General features: G+C 39.9%; 1 long non-coding RNA gene and 1 pseudogene across 1 annotated transcript; both read right to left on the bottom strand.

Annotated features, from left to right (window-relative positions):
* Gm18930 (predicted gene, 18930) lies at positions 7,043–8,807 on the bottom strand (annotated as a pseudogene).
* Gm49415 lies at positions 10,448–16,007 on the bottom strand. Its single transcript, XR_003951645.1, has 3 exons — positions 15,374–16,007; positions 14,540–14,652; positions 10,448–11,240 (listed from the first exon to the last, which is right to left on the bottom strand). It is a non-coding gene; the product is annotated as a predicted gene, 49415 (long non-coding RNA).
* Between the last annotated feature and the right edge of the window lie 2,897 nt (positions 16,008–18,904).

The following is an 18,904-nucleotide window of genomic DNA, read 5'->3' as shown; positions in this document are numbered from 1 at the left end:
CAGTTGTGCCAGCACCAATTGTTGAAAATGCTGTCTTTTTTCCACTGGATGGTTTTAGCTCCCTTGTCAAAGATCAAGTGACCATAGGTGGGTGGGTTCATTTCTGGGTCTTCAATTCTATTCCATTGGTCTACTTGTCTGTCGCTATACCAGTACCATGCAGTTTTTATCACAATTGCTCTGTAGTACAGCTTTAGGTCAGGCATGGTGATTCCACCAGAGGTTCTTTTATCCGTGAGAAGAGTTTTTGCTATCCTAGGTTTTTTGTTATTCCAGATGAATTTGCAGATTGCTCTTTCTAATTCGTTGAAAAAATGAGTTGGAATTTTGATGGGGATTGCATTGAATCTGTACATTGCTTTTGGCAAGATAGCCATTTTTACTATATTGATCCTGCCAATCCATGAGCATGGGAGATCTTTCCATCTTCTGAGAACTTCTTTAATTTCTTTCTTTAAAGACTTGAAGTTCTTATCATACAGATCTTTCACTTCCTTAGTTAGAGTCACGCCAAGATATTTTATATTATTTGTGACTATTGAGAAGGTTGTTGTTTCCCTAATTTCTTTCTTAGCCTGTTTATCCTTTGTGTAGAGAAAGGCCATTGACTTGTTTGAGTTAATTTTATATCCACCTACTTCATTGAAGCTGTTTATCAGGTTTAGGTGTTCTCTGGTGGAATTTTTAGGATCACTTATATACACTATCATATCATCTGCAAAAAGTGATATTTTGACTTCTTCCTTTCCAATTTGTATCCCCTTGATCTCCTTTTGTTGTCAAATTGCTTTGGCTAGGACTTCAAGGACAATGTTGAATAGGTAGGGAGAAAGTGGGCAGCCTTGTCTAGTCCCTGATTTTAGTGGGATTGCTTCAAGCTTCTCACCATTTACTTTGATGTTGGCTACTGGTTTCCTGTAGATTGCTTTTATCATGTTTAGGTATGGGCCTTGATTTCCTGATCTTTCCAAGACTTTTATCATGAATGGATGTTGGATTTTGTCAAATGCTTTCTCAGCATCTAACGAGATGATCATGTTGTTTTTATCTTTGAGTTTGTTTATATACTGGATTATGTTGATGGATTTCCGTATATTGAACCATCCCTGCATCCCTGGGATGAAACCTACTTGGTCAGGATGGATGATTGTTTTGATGTGTTCTTGGATTCGGTTAGCAAGAACTTTATTGAGGCTTTTTGCATCGATATTCATAAAGGAAATTGGTCTGAATTTCTCTATCTTTGTTGGGTCTTTTTGTGGTTTAGGTATCAGAGTAATTGTGGCTTCATAGAATGAGTTGGTTAGAGTACCTTCAGCTTCTATTTTGTGGAATAGTTTGTGAAGAACTGGGATTAGATCTTCTTTGAAGGTCTGATAGAACTCTGCACTAAACCCATCTGGTCCTGGGCTTTTTTTGGTTGGGAGACTATTAATGACTGCTTCTATTTCTTTACGAGATATAGGACTGTTTAGATCATTAACTTGATCCTAATTTAACTTTAGTACCTGGTATCTGTCTAGAAATTTGTCCAATTCATCCAGGTTCTCCAGGTTTGTTGAGTATAGCCTTCTGTAGAGGGATCTGATTGTGTTTTGGATTTCTTCTGGATCTGTTGCTATGTCTCCCCTTTCATTTCTGATTTTGTTAATTAGAATACTATCCCTATGCCCTTTAGTGAATCTGGCTAAGGGTTTATCTATGTTGTTGATTTTCTCAAAGAACCAGTTCCTCGTTTGGTTGATTCTTTGAATAGTTCTTCTAGTTTCCACTTGGTTAATTTGCCCCTGAGTTTGATTGTTTCCTGCCATCTACACCTCTTGAGTGAATTTGCTTCCTTTTGTTCTAGAGCTTTTAGGTGTGTTGTCAAGCTTCTAGTGTGTGCTCTCTCTCATTTCTTTTTGGAGGCACTCCAAGCTATGAGTTTCTCTCTTAGAAATGCTTTCATTGTGTCCCATAAGTTTGGGTATGTTGTGGCTTCATTTTCATTAAACTCTAAAAAGTCTTTAATTTCTTTCTTTATTCCTTCCTTGACCAAGGTATCATTGAGAAGAGTGTTGTTCAGTTTCCACATGAATGTTGGCTTTCTTTTATTTATGTTGTTATTGAAGATCAGCCTTAGTCCATGGTTATCTGATAGGATGCATGGGATAATTTCAATATTTTTGTATCTGTTGAGGCTTGTTTTTGACCAATTATATGGTCAGTTTTAGAGAAGGTACCATGAGGTGCTGAGAAGAAGGTATATCCTTTTGTTTTGGGATAAAATGTTCTGTAGATATCTGTTAGATCCATTTGTTTCATAACTTCTGTTGGTTTCACTGTGTCCCTGTTTAGTTTCTGTTTCCACGGTTTTTCCATTGATGAAAGTGGTGTATTGATGTCCCCCACTATTATTGTGTGAGGTGCAATGTGTGCTTTGAAGTTTACTAAAGTTTCTTTAATGAATGTGGCTGCCCTTGCATTTGGAGCATAGATATTCAGAATTGAGAGTTCCTCTTGGAAGATTATAACTTTGATGAGTATGAAGTGTCCCTCCTTGTCTTTTTCGATGCCTTTGGGTTGGAAGTCTATTTTATTAGATATCAGAATGGCTACTCCAGCTTGTTTCTTCAGACCATTTGCTTGGAAAATTGTTTTCCAGTCTTTCATTCTGAGGTAGTGTCTGTCTTTTACCCTGAAATGGGTTTCCTGTAAGCAGCAGAATGTTGGGTCCTGTTGTTGTAGCAAGTCTGTTATTCTGTGTCTTTTTATTGGGGAGTTGACTCTATTGATATTAAGAGATATTAAGTAAAAGTAATTGTTGCTTCCTATAATTTTTGTTGTTAAAGTTGGCATACTTTTCTTGTGGCTGTCTTTTTTTAGGTTTGTTGAAGGATTATGTTCTTGCTTTTTCTAGGATGTGGTTTCTGTCCTTGTATTCTTTTTTTCTGTTATTATCCTTTGAATGGCTGGATTCGTGGAGAGATAATGTGTGAATTTGGTTTTGTTGTGGAATACCTTGGTTTCTCCATCTGTGGTAATTGAAAGTTTGGCTGGGTATAGCAGTCTGGGCTGGCATTTGTGTTCTCTTAGTGTCTGTATAACATCTGTCCAGGATATTCTGGCTTTCATAGTCTCTGGTGAAAAATCTGGTGTAATTCTGATGGGCTTGCCTTTATAAGTTACTTGACCTTTTTCCCTTACTGCTTTTAGTATTCTATCTTTATTTAGTGCATTTGTTGTTCTGATTATTATGTGTCGGGAGGAATTTCTTTTCTGGTCCAGTCTATTTGGAGTTCTGTAGGCTTCTTGTATGTTCATGGGCATCTCTTTATTTAGGTTTGGGAAGTTTTCTTCTATAATTTTGTTGAAGATACTTGCTGGTCCTTTAAGTTGAAAATCTTCATTCTCATCAACTCCTATTATCTGTAGGTTTGGTCTTCTCATTATGTCCTGGATATCCTGAATGTTTTGAGTTAGGATCTTTTTGCATTTTGCATTGTCTTTGATTGTCGTGCTGATGTTCTCTATGGAATCTTCTTCACCCGATATTCTCTCTTCCATCTCTTGTATTCTGTTGCTGATGCTCGCATCTATGGTTCCAGATTTCTTTCCTAGGGTTTCTATATCCAGCTTTGCCTCACTTTGGGTTTTCTTTATTGTGACCACTTCCCTTTTTCAGTCTAGTTTTGTTCATTTCCATCACCTGTTTGGATGTGTTTTCCTCTTTTTCTTTAAGGATTTGTAACTCTTTAGCAGTGTTCTCCTGTATTTCTTTAAGAGAGTTATTAAAGTCTTTCTTGATATCCTCTACCATCATCATGAGATATGCCTTACATCCGGGTCTAGCTTTTTGGTTGTGTTGGGGTACCCAGGCCTGGCTGAGGTAGGAGTGCTGGGTTCTGATGATAGTGAGTGGTCTTGGTTTCTGTTAGTTAGATTCCTATGTCTGCCTTTCACCATCTGGTAGTCTCTGGAGTCAGTTGTTATAGTTGTCTCTGGTTAGAGCTTTTTCCTTTTGTAATTCTGTTAGCCTCTACCAGTGGCCCTGGGAGACTAGATCTCTCCTGAGTTTCAGTGGTTAGAGCACTCTCTGCAGGCCAGCTCTCCTCTTGCAGAGAAGGTGCACAGATATCTGTTGTTCGGATTTGCCTGCTGGCAGAAGATTGAGGCCCGAAACAGGGCCTGTCCCAGAACCTGTTTGCTTCTGTAGTCCACACTCTCATCTGTGCAGATTAGTCTTAGTGGGATTGGGGAAGAAAGATGGCTCCCGGGGATGCTCTGGCAATGGCTTCCTGGCCCCGGTGGACACCTCTCCTCTGGCAGGGAAGGTGCCTGGATGTCTGGAGCCTGAAATGGGGCCTGACTTAGAAGCTCTATGGCTCCTGCCTGTCCCAGAAGCTGTTAGCTTCTGTAGTCCACACTCTCACCTGTGCAGATTAGTCTTGGCAGGATCCGGGAACCAAGATGTCTCTGGCAGATGTCCCGGGCCGGGCAGATGCCTCTCCTCTGGCAGGAAAGGTGCCCGGATGTCTGGAGCACAAAAAGGGGTCTGCCACAGAAGTTCTGTGGCTCCTGCCTGTCCCAGAATCTGTTAGCTTCTATAGTCCACACTCTCACCTGTGCAGACTAGTCTTGCTGGGATCCAGGAAGGGAGATGGCTCCTGTGGATGCTCCAGCAAAGCCCTCCCTCATTTCTTTATTTCTTTAAGATACGTACTTTTCCCCCCATCTTTCCTTCTTCCTAGAGTTTCTCTATACTTATTCTGCTTCAGGTTCTCTGAGGCTTTTGAATCTATGGGTAGAGTTTTTAAATTTGTGAAATTCTGAAAATTCTTTCCTCAAATATTTTTAAATTATTTAATTTTTTTGAAATTATGATTTATATCATTTTTCCATCTCTTTTATTCATTTACTTCTTCTTGTTCTTTCAAATTCATGGCCTCTTTTTCATGTATGTAGAATATATATATATATATATATATATATATATATATATATATATATATATAAAGGCATATTCCATATACTCATTTATATATTATGTAGTATATAGTTATATATTTTGTATCAAATAATATATATAATATATGCATTTAAGTGCAACTTGCTCAGTCTACATAGTGTTACTTGTATGTACATTTTCAGGGATGACCATTTGTTATTGGATAACTGATTGGTGTGCTCTTCCCTGGGGAAGAATATTTTCTGCCATTTTGTCTACATCCTCTCCTTTAGAGGCCTTGCTTACGCATAAAGTAGACATTTGCTCTTATATCACAGATCATTGGAGCTTATTTTCTTTTTCTCAAGCCTTTTACTTATGTTTTTGAATCAGGATTCTCTCTCTCTCTCTCTCTCTCTCTCTCTCTCTCTCTCTCTCTCTGTGTGTGTGTGTGTGTGTGTGTGTGTGTGTGTGTTAAGTGTTCTTTTTTGCACAAGTTTGTGCACATATATGTTCCTGTTTGTGTGTGTGTACACACTTCACCTTACATTTTGAGACAAAGTTATCCACTAAACCTGAAGATCACCAAGTATGCTTCACTGGCTGGCCAGCAAGCCTCAGGAATTTTCCTGTCCCTGACCTCCCACCCAGTTCAGGGATTACAGGTCTATGCCTGTGATCTAAAATTTTCAGGGATGCTGGGGTTCTCAATTCAGATCTTCCTGCTTATACAGGAGATATTTCAACCAATGAGCTGACTCCTAACCTCCTACCTCACTGTATTATTTCTATAAATTTATCTCACAGGACCTCTTCTGTCTTCTCACATATAGTAAGTTATTAAATAAATGTTAATTATTATATATTTAAGTTATGACTTCAAATTCATCCTTATAAAATAATCTCCATTTCTGAGATAGTTTGTCTTTTCAATGGTTATGTCCATATTTTCTTTTATATTCTTAAAGTTATCTATTTATTTTATTTTGTAAAACCTCTTATTACAGGCATAGAGTTCTGTCCCTTACATGCAAACCTGGCAATCAAGTCAGGTAAAGAAAGTTTTGATTACAGAAATATTGGAGAGAAAAACAATATACTTCTGTAGGATGTAATTTCCCTTCCAATGGAATGTTCCCAGTGAGAGGAGGAGGGAGAGAATAGGGGTGTGTCAGGAGTAAAGAGAAGACCTTAAGACAGGATCTCACTATGTATCCCTGGCTAGCTTCAAATTCAGAGATTCACCTGCCTTTGCCTCCCAAGTGCTGTCATTAAAGAAGAGTGTCACCATGTCCAACCTCTGTGTTTTGAAAAACAATGTGTAATACAAGTTGCCTTTGAACTCATAGAAATCCTCCTACTTCCACCCTCAAAATACTGGGGTTAAAGGTCTGGGTCACTATGATTTGCAAAAACTCTGTTCTGTCTTTGTCCCATGTGTCCCAGACTTCCCTCAAACTCATTAGTGGCCAAAAATGACCTTGACCTCCTGATCTTCCTGCCTTTAAAGTAAACCCAGAGTTTTCTTAGTGCTGGGCAATAATTCCAGACTCCCCAACCCTTTGTTCTTAAAAGTGCTATATAGATTAATAATAGTTCCCCTTTAAAGGGATATTTTATTTTAAATCAGTATTTTCATTCCTCTTTAAAACTCATTTATTAATTTGGGATTAAAATCAGTGCACTTTACCACTGAGCTGTAACCCCAAGCCTCTCTTATCCCAGCTCTGTTTTCTCCTAGGATCTCTGTTTTCTCCTAAGTACTTTCGCATCGTTTTAATAATGTTTAAAGCAAGTCTTTGACAATTTTACCAACACGATTCTTCTAATAACCCCCTATGATTTGCTTCCATATTCCATTCACCTTTCCCTGTGCTATTAACCTGGTATTTTTGCTTGCAGTTGCGAGTAAAAAGCAATTCCCAATTACAGTAAATTCAGTGCCCTTGCTACATGCTCTGGCCTCTGCTGAAGAGAGAAAACAAAGAAGGGGCATAAAAGACAGTGGGTAGAGGTCATGAACTACTAGAAGCCCAGCTTATGTTTCAAAACCAGGCTCTTTTGACTTGTGACCAGTAGATGAATCCTTAGTGGTTTGGAGAAGAAGAAAGGCTACTTCAGAAACAGCAGAGAGATTGGATTTTTAGAGGCTATGCAGGCCAAGAATACATCTCCACACTGCTTCTCCACACATCTGTGGCTGCAGCACTTATTGTCCTACTTCCTATAATGGAAGGGTGCTCACAACCAGATGTCCCTCACTGAGGCTGGGGCGAGAGTGTCATAGAGGACCCACTCACCAATTCAACATTCATCTGAGGAGACTCCACCTCAGGAACCAGACCTGTGACCATTTTCACAGATTGTCTCAGAAGTTGCCTCTACCATGTGAGCCTTGGAGCTTCTGTTCATATGGTGCTTAGGACTGCTGTCTACAGTTGTAGGAATCAGAGTAGTCTACATTTTCAGAGTGGGTGGAAGCAACATCTTGCTCTGCCGGGAAGGTGGCTGTTGTAAGTTGACTCTAACTTTCTGAAGGGACTGTCACATGGCCTGAAGTGGAAGAGGTTGCTTCAGAATAATGACTTGCTATTGAGTTGAGGAATGAGGCATCTGTTCTCACGGAAGGGGCTACAGTCAGGGTGGAGCCAGTTGCACAGAAGGCAGGAGCTGCTGCAGCCTGCAATGCTGACCGAGTGACAACCTATTGGCTGGGTTGGGTAGTAGTTGTACTTGTTTGGTCTAGTGGAGCCCCTGGGAGGTAACCACTGTGGCTGGGATAATAATAACCATTCCTCCTTGAGACATGGTAATAAAGGAGGGCAACATTTGCTTGGTAATATTCAACTTGGTAATATTGGGATGATTCAGCCCCAGAAGATGCTGGGGTTTGCCACTTAAGATAATGTGGAATTAACTACAGTACAAGGGGGCAAAGCAGGTGACTCTGTTGAAGTTGGTGGTGGAGATGATGGGATCTCAACAGTCACAGGAGGTGGTGAAGGAGTCCATAATGTGGGATCTATTTTCACAGTAGCCTGATGCTCCCCCTTGCCTTTATAAGCAGTTAGCACATTGAGATACTTTCTTGGACACTTCAGTTTTCCATTTATACCCATTTTTTTTCTCTTCTCCAAAACTGTTCCACCAGAAAGCCATAATCTTTGAAACCTCACTAAAGGTGTCAGGAGGGTTCTGTCCCTTCATGGAAGCCTGAGGATCATGAAAGAATAATGCATACACATAAACTGGCTTCTGGTGTTCTTTAGGGTTCCTCTTTTTCTCTTCTTTGGAGCCTTTTGCCTTTTTCCTGTTTTCATTGTCTTCTGCCTGGATGTTGTCTCTGGGTATCATCAAAACCATCCTTGGGAAGTGAATGGCAGGAGAAGGAGTAGCTTAAAGATGATCCTCAAATAACTGGACAGGTGACAAGGTCAAACCTACTGGGAAAGTCAGAGACTGATCAATAGTGATCACATGACGATGCTCTACTAAGTCAGATGTCATGTCCGTACATCAACTGTAGTAGGTGGGCTGCCATTACACTGAGTTCCTAGAGAAAGGTCCAGGTCTATAGTCAAGCAGCCACTCAGAAGTCCCTCCTCCACACCACCACCCTGGTCCATAAAGCCTTAGGTCATGCCCATCCAATATCTGTAACCCATGTTGAGCTGAGAAGCTCCCATGGTGTGAAGAAGAGGGATCGAAGTGGCCAACCACATCTGAGACAGCCAGTAAGGGATCTGAATCCAGGGATGTAGGTGGGATTTCAAATTCCCTATTACTCAAGCTTTGTGTATGAAATGTCTCAAGCCTCTGACTGAAAAGGGTGCAAGGGCCCAGTGACCTTCGGGTGATTATCATTTCCTCTGGGAAACTTTGTCTTCACACCTGTCTTAAATGTATGTATGGTAGCTTTTTTCAAAGCCTCTGCCTTCAAATTTTAATGGCTATATTGCCTTGTGGTTAGTGTCCATTGATTTATTTTTGTACACCTTAAAGCTCACTCTAATGACTTCCTTTCAGGTCTAACAATTTTTAATTTATTCTTTCAATTTTTTTGAGAACCTCATATGTGAGTATGAACATCATTTGTGCTCCTCATTCCCATGTCCTATGTCCCTCCAACCACCTCTCAGTTCATTAACTCTTCTTTAATTATTTTACATATATATGTAAATATAAATTATACATAAATATATGTAAATGGACTAATTTATGTAATATTATATATGTGTGTCTGTGTATACATTAGTCCATTTACTGTTGTTTTTATGTACATGTGCTTAGGGCTGACTGCTTGGAAATAGATAGCCTAATTGGGGGGGGGGGGGTGTCTCATACCTAGAGAAAATTGGTTCTCTCTCTCTCTCTCTCTCTCTCTCTCTCTCTCTCTCTCTCAGCATCCACTGATTGCCTGTAGCTCTTCATTAAGGAATGGATCCTTGTCAAACTTCTTCTATCCTCTTTGACATGTCCATTGATGTTGTTTTTATACAGGTTTGTTTGGATAACCACACTGTTAAGAGTTAATTAGTATAGCTTCCCTGTCATGTCTAGAAGACATTGTATCACAGAAAGCAACCTGGACCTCTGGCTATTATAATCTTTCCTCCCTCTTGGCCATGGTTTTTCCTGAGCTTTAGGTACAGAAGTTGTGTTGTCTTTATGTCAGTTGGGGTTGGGCACTACACAATAATTTATTCTCTGCATACAGACTAGGTGTGGATCTCTGTAATAGTCTCCACTTGTTTCCCCAAGAAATTTCTTTGATGAATGCCACTTATCTGTGGGCATTGTGTGTCAAATCTTCTCTAGGGATATTCAATATATTCATGCCTATATACCCAAGAGAGAGAACTCATCACAAACCAAAGTAATGATTTTACTAATTTCTAATCAGGCGAAGTAATGAAATTTTTATTGGTATTGCTAAGAGGAGTATGGGAGATAGGTAATGTAGAGAAAACAGTAAAGACTCAAAAGCAGCTCTATCACCCAAAATTCCACCAAACCCCAAGTTAAGTCATGAAAGCTATAATTCTGTGATCCTAGATCCTAGAGTTCTCAGGATCCTGAGTTTTCAGCTCAGCAATATCATTTCAGGTGGACCACCATCATTCCATGTACAACTTAAGAATATGCCCCTAAGCTGAAAGATAGAAAAAAATGTGAAGTTCATCATGTGTGATTATCATTGGATTTCAGACTTTCAATCCTGAGTTGCTTGATGCCCAGTGCCTAGAAACATTATCTTCATACAATTTTTATAGTTTTATCAACATTTGGGTCAGTAAGATCTGTCTGTATTAGTTATTCCATTGTGGCCAAAGCCAAATGTATTCCTCTCTCTCTTGTCCTGACATTATCTTGTTGTATGACCTTGCTCAAATCAAATCATCTGCTGTGTTTTCAGTTTGTTTGTTTACAAATGGAGGTCAACATATTTAGACTCCAAAGTCAATAAGAGTTGCCTTCTGGGATATTTGACTCATATCTGAACCTCCATAGCTTAACATGATGCCTCGCTTGTAGAAAGGTGTCAACACTTGTTCATTATTGAATTGTTTTAATTCACCACTTTGCCCATTCATTCCAGAAAGGTTACTAATTGAACACTTCACAGAGACATTGCAAAGAATATACCAAGTAGAATCATTTATGTAATATGTTCAGTGCAAAACTTTGCTCAGACTAAAAATGTAGGACATTATAAATATTTTAAAAATCATTGCTATATATAATTGGAGTATAATTATACTTTCAGAACTAAGTCTTACAGAGACAACATTGAAGGAATAAAATTAATAGCACCAACCTGCCTCATGTTATGTCCTTACTGAATAGTATGTGAATGTCCCTGCTAACCTAAAAGGGTATGAGGTCAGCTTATCCACATGACTTATTCTAGTCCCTGGAGATACTGTAAACAAAGTGCTCTTGATGTGATAGGCAGAGATCTGATTGGCTGGCCACTGGGTATTTGTGTTTTCATCGAGGTTAGGTTAACAGGCTAGCTAGGTAAATCTGTATACCCCTGAAGGATCAGCGTCACTGCTCAGAGTAAAGAGTCTCTCCACTTAGATAGTTTGTAAACAAGCCATAATTTCTCTCCCAGTATGAACCACAGCTGCAGCAGAGAAGACAGAAGAATGAAGAACAAGAGAATGCCAGATAGATGAGGCTCCAGGGTGACATGTATGCCTCTGCCCTCTGGCAATGCAGCATCTGTTTGATTAACATTATCCTCTTCACAGTCTACTTTAGCTTCCACAGTGCTACTCACATTGGTGACCTCTGTCAATACTGCTGCCTGTTAATGGACAAATAACAGAATTGTATGTCATCATTTTACAGAAAAGAAATTAGAGCCAGAGAAAAACAATGGGCCTAGGCCAAGGAACCAAAACCCAGGAACTTGGAAAAATCTAGTTGGGAATGCTCAGAATAGAGCATTTTCACTGTTTTCATGATTTAAAAGCATGAATTTTACCCCGGATGTTGACCATTGAGCTGAAAAACAAGGCCTTCATGCAGAAACCTGAGCAAGTCAAAAGCAGTAGAGCCCAAGGAATCAACAAGCCCAACTTTCTTAAAATACAGAAGGTAAAACAAAATGGTCTCTTCACTTACTGAAATCCAACAGCCAGTTTGCAGTAGAACCTATTCTGTGCTCATATATCCCAGTATGCATAATGCGTATATCCTCACTCATGCTGGTTCTGTAAAAGCCTTTCTGGCCTCTGGCTTTACAAAATCAAAGAGAACAAGACAATGACAGCTTTGGGACATGGACACAGCTCAGCCCCAGACTCTGGGACAGGCTGTGGGTCAATTTGACAGGTTACTATCAAAGAGGGTCTTTATGAAGGCAGTGCTTTGAGCCCCCATCAGCACCATGGTTAGTTCCTCTACCCTTAAGCTGAGCCAAGCTGTATTGATCAGGATCAGTTGGGAAATAAATTACAGACGTTGATCTATAAAGAAATTCAATCTAGAGATGGAGCAAAGTACTGTCAGTATTCCTTATTAGGCATTTCACACCACAGGCTAACCGACACAAACAAACAGGCCCCAAACAAAGGCAGGCTTTCAGGGCAAAGATAAAAATGACAGTATAGTCAGGGAACACAAGTCCAGCAAACATGGTAATTGACTGCTTTTTAATAACCAACAAATGAATCCTCTAATGGTTCCTCTGAGAAGTGAGATTAAAAGAAACTGCATTAACTGAGAGGAACCAAATGAACTTAAACTTCAAACTTGGCTCTTATAGCATTCATAAGAAGAACATGGGATTCTATCAGAAAGTATATTCTACCAAGAATACAAACTTTCCTTTCTTTAATTAGGAGGGAGAAGGGTTGAAGAAATGGGGGGAGTCTTCTGGGTAAGAGAAAAACAACAAAGAGATCGACCCTCAATTTCAAAATTGCTTAGCAGAAGCATTTTTAATTGCCACTTTTGTTATAAAAGATTAAAGGTAGTTATGTCTTCGTGCAGCTCACTTAAAGCAATCAATACATTCCTCAGTAGTTATGTGCAAATCAAATTTTTGTAAATCAAATCCAATTTTAAATGTCCTTAGAGAGCACCATGTTTCAAGGAATCCCTTTAGCAAATCTTTTTATAAGACCTAAAACTATACCCTAATTTATTAGTTTAATTTTTTTCAGATGATGATAAGTCAAGACAATGAAATGTTTCCCTCACTCTGTGTGGAGGAGAAAAGGATGGAAAATGAAATGGAAGCGAAGCATCTTAGTGAACACAGGATAATGGCCAGTGACCCCCCCTGGTGACAGGTTTATAAGCATCATAGTGAGCTTCTGTGACTTCTCCATTCACAGGAAAACACTGAGCAGCAAGGAGTGTTTAACATGAAGACAATGAGAGATAGAAACAAGGGATTTCCTAGACAGAATTTGAAGCTCTGTCTGCTCCAGCCTGTCTCACAGGTTCTCCTTTGAGACATTCCAGAATAATGAATATTTAGGTAGACCTTAGTAACCGCTTGAATGTATTGTGGCATTCATTCATAAATTAACTCATTAAATATTTATTGGGCCTTAAATTCAAGGGGGAACTAGGTTTGAGGGAAACAGGAAAAACTTCACACAGTGTTCACTTTATAGAATTAATCTCCCTGGAAGGGTAGACATAAATAAGTACTAATGCAGACAATGAACACAGGCAATGGATATTTTTGCAGTTGTGATACATTCTAGGAATTTTAACTCTTTCAAGCTCTATGAATTAAGATGGGTCTTCCCAAAAGCTCACAGAGTGAGAATTCACTTCCCAATGCATAACTCTAGCTGCAAGGGGACTGGATGCTTTTGACCTCAGTGGGCACCCACACTCACATTCCCATACTTACACATGTGCACATATAGCTAAAAACAAATGTTAAAAACTAACAGTGAGGAAAGTAGAAAGAGGCTAAGACAAAGAGAAAACACTTAGAGCTCAGTGCATTCCAGTTTGTAAACTCCACATAGGTTTGAAAAGCTTACTCTGGCTTTGTTGTGCAAAAAATAGTAGAGGGAAAGATTGGAAACAGGGTGGAGTCAGGGTGGAAGATGCTCGTTGCTTAGGCCAACATGCTGACCATAAAGAGAGACAGAAGTAGGTTCTGCTGGAAAGCTATGGGGAGATGAGCTAACAGAACTGAGTGGCTGGCTAGATGAGAGTGAAGAGAAGCATGATGTGATGGTTAATCTTGATTTTCAACTTGATTGGATCTGGGATCAAAAAGGGCAAGATTATAACGAATCCCCCCACCCCAGGCCATCAGCACCAGTTTGCGACTGTTGAGTCATCCAACTGAATGGAATGAGTAGCTAGTGGACTCTCAGGCTCTCTGGTGTGAAGACAGCCAATGTTGGACTACCCAGTTTCAAGATATTTCTTGAGCCAGTGTAATAAATCCCCTTTACAATGAATATCCTTTCAATCCATTTTCTTTCTCTAGCAAACCCTAGGTAGCAGAGAGGGCCTCTGCATGTTTGCATTAGAAAAACAGCACTGGTATTCACGGCAACTGAGTGCATCCAGGCAAGAGTAAGCTGGGATGGAAGTATTTGGAATAGTTGATTATTGACATGTTGATGTGGCTTGAAAGCAGTGAAGATGGTTAGTAACTGAGTTATTCTAACCCAGCAGACTGTCTTCATTCTACAGGAAGGCCAGAGTGCCACAGTCCTCCAGTACTGGTTCTCAGTTAAAATATATAGATTCAATATTCAGAGAGAACAAAGTTATAGCAGAGCTAAGGTATTAGGGCAGTAAATGGTCATTAGGTAGTAAGGCATGGTAATACATCTCAGGGGCTGAGTGACAAGAAGCAGTAGTCATAGGAATACAGCTGGAGTTTAACTCCTTATGTTCTCACCCAGTGGCTTAGGCTCTTATGATTATGCCATTGAGTTAATGATAGCATACAAGCAATATAATTGACCTTTGATGCCCACAAGGACTCTAGTGGGTGGCAATGTAATGCCACATCAGAACTCAGAACTTTGGAATAAGTGTTTATAAAATATTAAGTTCCAAGTCTATTTAAGGCATGTAACATACCAGACAGGTGTGATACTCGGCACAACTACTCACCATTGCTGTATTAGGCAGCAAAAGGATGGTCTGGAAAGATGATAGCTGGCGTTTAGTTCTACTTTGTTAGTCCATTAATCCATCTCCTTGGGTTGCCCATAACCAAATGGTACCTGCAACATTAGTGAAAGCTGTTAGGATTAATTATAGGCCCATGTACATAAACCGGGAAAATCCAAGTCAATCCTAGAAATGAAGCAGTTGAAACAGAAGTGCCCTGTTTCCTCCAGTTGGCCAGTGTGAATAACCTCAACTAGGAACTGCCAGTGTAGACACAGACATTGGCTACCAGGTCAGGGGAGGCTGTTGACAGTGAGACAGTATATACGCCACAGCACATCGTGCCACTTACTGTCCTTGACTTAACTCCTTCTGGAATCATTTTGCTCTTGGTTTTTATCTGGGCCTGTAGTTTTTTAGTTTCTATTCAAAGTAGTGACTTTGTCACCTGAAATTTGAAAATCCATGGCCAACTTTTTTTTATTAGATATTTTCTTCATTTACATTTCAAATGCTATTCCAAGAGTCCCCTATACCCTCCCCCTGCCCTGACATGGCCAAATTTTATGCGTGTGAAATTTCATTTTTCTTGCACCTTAGTGATCAAACTACATGCATAGAATTGACATTTCCCTGCCCCTTGGAATTCCTTCTGATGCCCAATTTCCAGGAATGGAATCTACAGATTGTGTGGTCACACTGAAATCTGTAGATACAGGAAGATGGGTTACAGTAAATGGCACTCTCAGAATGACAAGGATCAGAAGAAGACAACACAAGCAGATTGTGGTACTGAATTATGGCAATGTTGAAGCACTAAGAAGATGAACTTACCTAACCAGGTGTCTTCTATCCACAGGAGAGAGGCATTCTCTTCAGACTGAATGCCAAAGTTACATAAGCTATGTAGAGCAACGGGCACATGCCATACTATTTTAAATTAAAGATTCTCTATTGCCCAAAGGCCATGTTTGAGACACATGTTTGAAACAAAAACTACAGGAAAAATGACTTAAGTAGATTTGAAATATCTAACAGTCTATACTCCAGAAATACATCTATTAATTTTACATATGTGCATCAAAAATTCCAGAACAACCTGAAGTGGTATATAGACTTGAGGAAAAATAAATAGTTGACAGGTCTTAGTCTTGTTAAGCCTTCTCAGAGTCCTTTCCTTGGAGGCAAGATTGGCTTTTGATTCTGGTGCCGAGGCTTCATACCTAAGGTGAGGAATATGTTAGCTACTGCAATGGAAAGGAGGGAGCAAGCATGCAGCCAGGCAGCACCTTGTAGAGCAAATAGGGAACTGACATTCTAGAGTCTAAAATTAGAAATTACATCATGCTCTGGGGATTCCATCAGACTGGTATTTGCTGCATTGTCATCACTTTCTGAATAGTCTTAATATTCAGGAAATAATATTCTCTGAGGAAAAGCCAGCATCAAGGTCAAGGTCTTCAGTGTGTCCTGTCTCCCTTCCATTCTGCCACTTCTCCTTTATCACATCTTGCCAAAGCTATTTATGTCTGTGGAGAGTTAGCAGGAAGATCACATATTGTACAGAGAATGGGGTGTTAAATTTATGCAAAGGGAAGCAATGTGTTGTGGCAAAAAATTATTTATTGCATGGCATCTCCCTTGAGGGTTAGTCTCTTGCTAGAGTTTTAAGGATGGCAGCTCTATATTTGTCTTGTGGCAGAGCCATCCTCCTGCCTGACGCCCACTGCCAGTGCCAAGAGCATTTATGTAAAGTCGTGATGCAAACCTGCCACCTTTGGGAGGCACGATCTGGTCTAACAGAGTGTGTTTCCTCAGAGTCACTTGTGTTCTGAAAGGGGTGCGTTTTCAGCCAGCAAGGAGGAAAGATGAGAAAAGTGTTGGGAATCCTGGAATCATCACACATTCCAGTAGACATTTTGTTGAAGTCTGAGGATTTTAGGAAGTGGTGTGCTGTCATTTAGTAAAAAATAATTTAAAAAAAAAAAAAAGCTACATGCCATGTCTAACCCTTGCTAGTATGGGTCTTGGAAAGTTAGTTGACAACTATGAGCTTCTTGTCTGTTGCTTAAATTTGAATATGAAACACACTTCCAGGCTCATGTTTTTAAGGTTTCTTCCCAGCCAGTGGTGCTATTTGGGGAGATTGTGAAAGTTTTAGGAACCATGTAGCAGCTTGTGGAAGCAGGTCATTGAGAGAGAGCCTTCGAAGATTTCCTTGGCCCCCAACTTCTGCTGCACTCTCTGCTTCCTGGTCTGGAGCTATGTGAGCAAGTCTTGACACAGATTTCCACTGCACTGAGCTCACCTGCTCCACCATGCCTTCCCCACCACCATAATGAATGAAGCCCTTTGAAACCACAGCACAAGCAAACCACCCCTCCCTTACACTATCTCTGTCAGGTCCTGCAGTCACAGCCATGCAAATGATAGGGAAAGAGCACTCCTTCTCGTCTGTACTGTGCTGTGAGAGGTGAAGCTCTGTGTCACAGGAAGATGCTAGATTTGGGTTCATTTCTCCTTCCACCTTTAATAATATTAAATACTAATGTAAAGATGATCTTCTCCTAGGAGCATATGACTAACTCTCCTTAAACAGAGATAGCAAATGCTTGGTACACATATCCACACCTTCCTCCTTCCTTCCTTTCACCCGGCATTTCTTTGACTATACTTCTCCTTGAAGACATTTCAGGAGTCTTCTTGACACGGTGCTTCAGGTGATCACGAAAAGTCGGAGGAGATATAAAGTCAAGCACTTCTCCATCTGTGAGCCACATCATGTTCATAAATTATTCTGTTGATTAGTACATCAGGAGCGTGCAGATGGTTTTAATGTACATTAAATGTACAAATGGCCCTCTAGGTGCTTAGAGGACAAGCACTTGTGAAAGATGTGCCAACATATTCTGATTCACACATTGCAATCACAGAATATCGATCTCTGTTTTGGACATTAATATCCCACAGCATATGTTCTTAAGAGGACAACTGTGTCAGCTCATCTTCAGCTTCTCTGGCATGTCCAGGGTCATTGCTGCTTAGGAAGGCAGTATGCATCAGAGGTGAAGGAGCGAATTTTATGGTAAGATCACCTCTGCTTTGTCTAAGTTATATGAATCTGGCTAAGTTAAATAAGCTTACTGAGCCTCGGTTTCCCAATTTGTACAAGGAACACAATGAATGCCCAATGCCAGGCCGGTTGTGAGGATTCTAAGAGATGGTTCAGGTAAAGGACAGAGTAAAGCCACAGGCTTCTTATCTTCAGCTGTGTTTATTATCATTACTCTCATTGCTATCATCACTATCATCATCATTGTCATACCCAATAACATCAAAACAATCAGCACTAATATCACCATTCAGTTCATTATTACCATCTTCACAATCATCATTACTGTCATCATTATCACCAGTATGACCATCATCATTACCCTCATCACCCTCGTCTGGAATTCCATACAAAATGGAAGATTCCAAGAAACCGAAAATAAGTCTACAGAATAATAAAAAAGAAGCTGGGAAAAGCAATGCAACAGAGCACTTACTTGGCATATCCAAGTAGTTCAGACAGAGTTGACAATGTAGTTGATGATACTATAATTCTCACATATTGGCTTCCCTGTCCTTGGAAGCTTCTTATCCTGATCACCTTATGGTTCCTCCCTCCCACTTACTCCACTAGACCAAAGTAAAGCATTTGTATCACCATGGACCTCCCACCGAAGAGCAAAAGCAGAGGCTCAGGTCATCAGGAGCAGACATAAATAAGCAACAACAACAACAAAATGTTTCTTATTGGAAATCACAGTGATCTTGGGTCTGTTGTTACTTTAATAGAACTTGACTGGGCTAAGGTGTTGGTATTTCATCCTTATGACCCATAATCATTAGCCATACAAAGGATATGAAAGAGTTCCTTCTCATATAGAAATTTACTCTGTTAATAACAGCTATATGGAAAACAGAGAGGAATGCCTCAGAGGGTACTGCACTCCATAGCAAAGGAACTATCTAGAAGATGTATTCCTGTATTCACATCTCCTCAGTTTTTAGGAGGAAGTGGGTCAGAGATCATCATCAGGACCAGTCATTGAGTTTAATGTGCTGATATTTACTAACTCAGGGAAAAGATGTATCATACACATTGTTTTCAAACATACTTGACCACAGAACCCAACACATCTCACCAGTAAAATATCACTATCACTCTGCAAAGAGCACCACGTGGTAAAACTGCTTTTTATAAAACATATTTCAAGAAATGCTGTGTTGACAGCCTCATGACTGGAACTGGGTTTGGGTGACATAGTATCTCAGAGGGGTTTTATAGCTCTAAGGGCTTTCTGGGTTAGTCATGATCTG

Source organism: Mus musculus, chromosome 15 (assembly GCF_000001635.26).
Source record: "Mus musculus strain C57BL/6J chromosome 15, GRCm38.p6 C57BL/6J".
NCBI lineage: Eukaryota > Metazoa > Chordata > Mammalia > Rodentia > Muridae > Mus > Mus musculus.
Note: the sequence above shows the minus strand (reverse complement) of the source record. Positions and strands in the feature narration are given on the sequence as shown.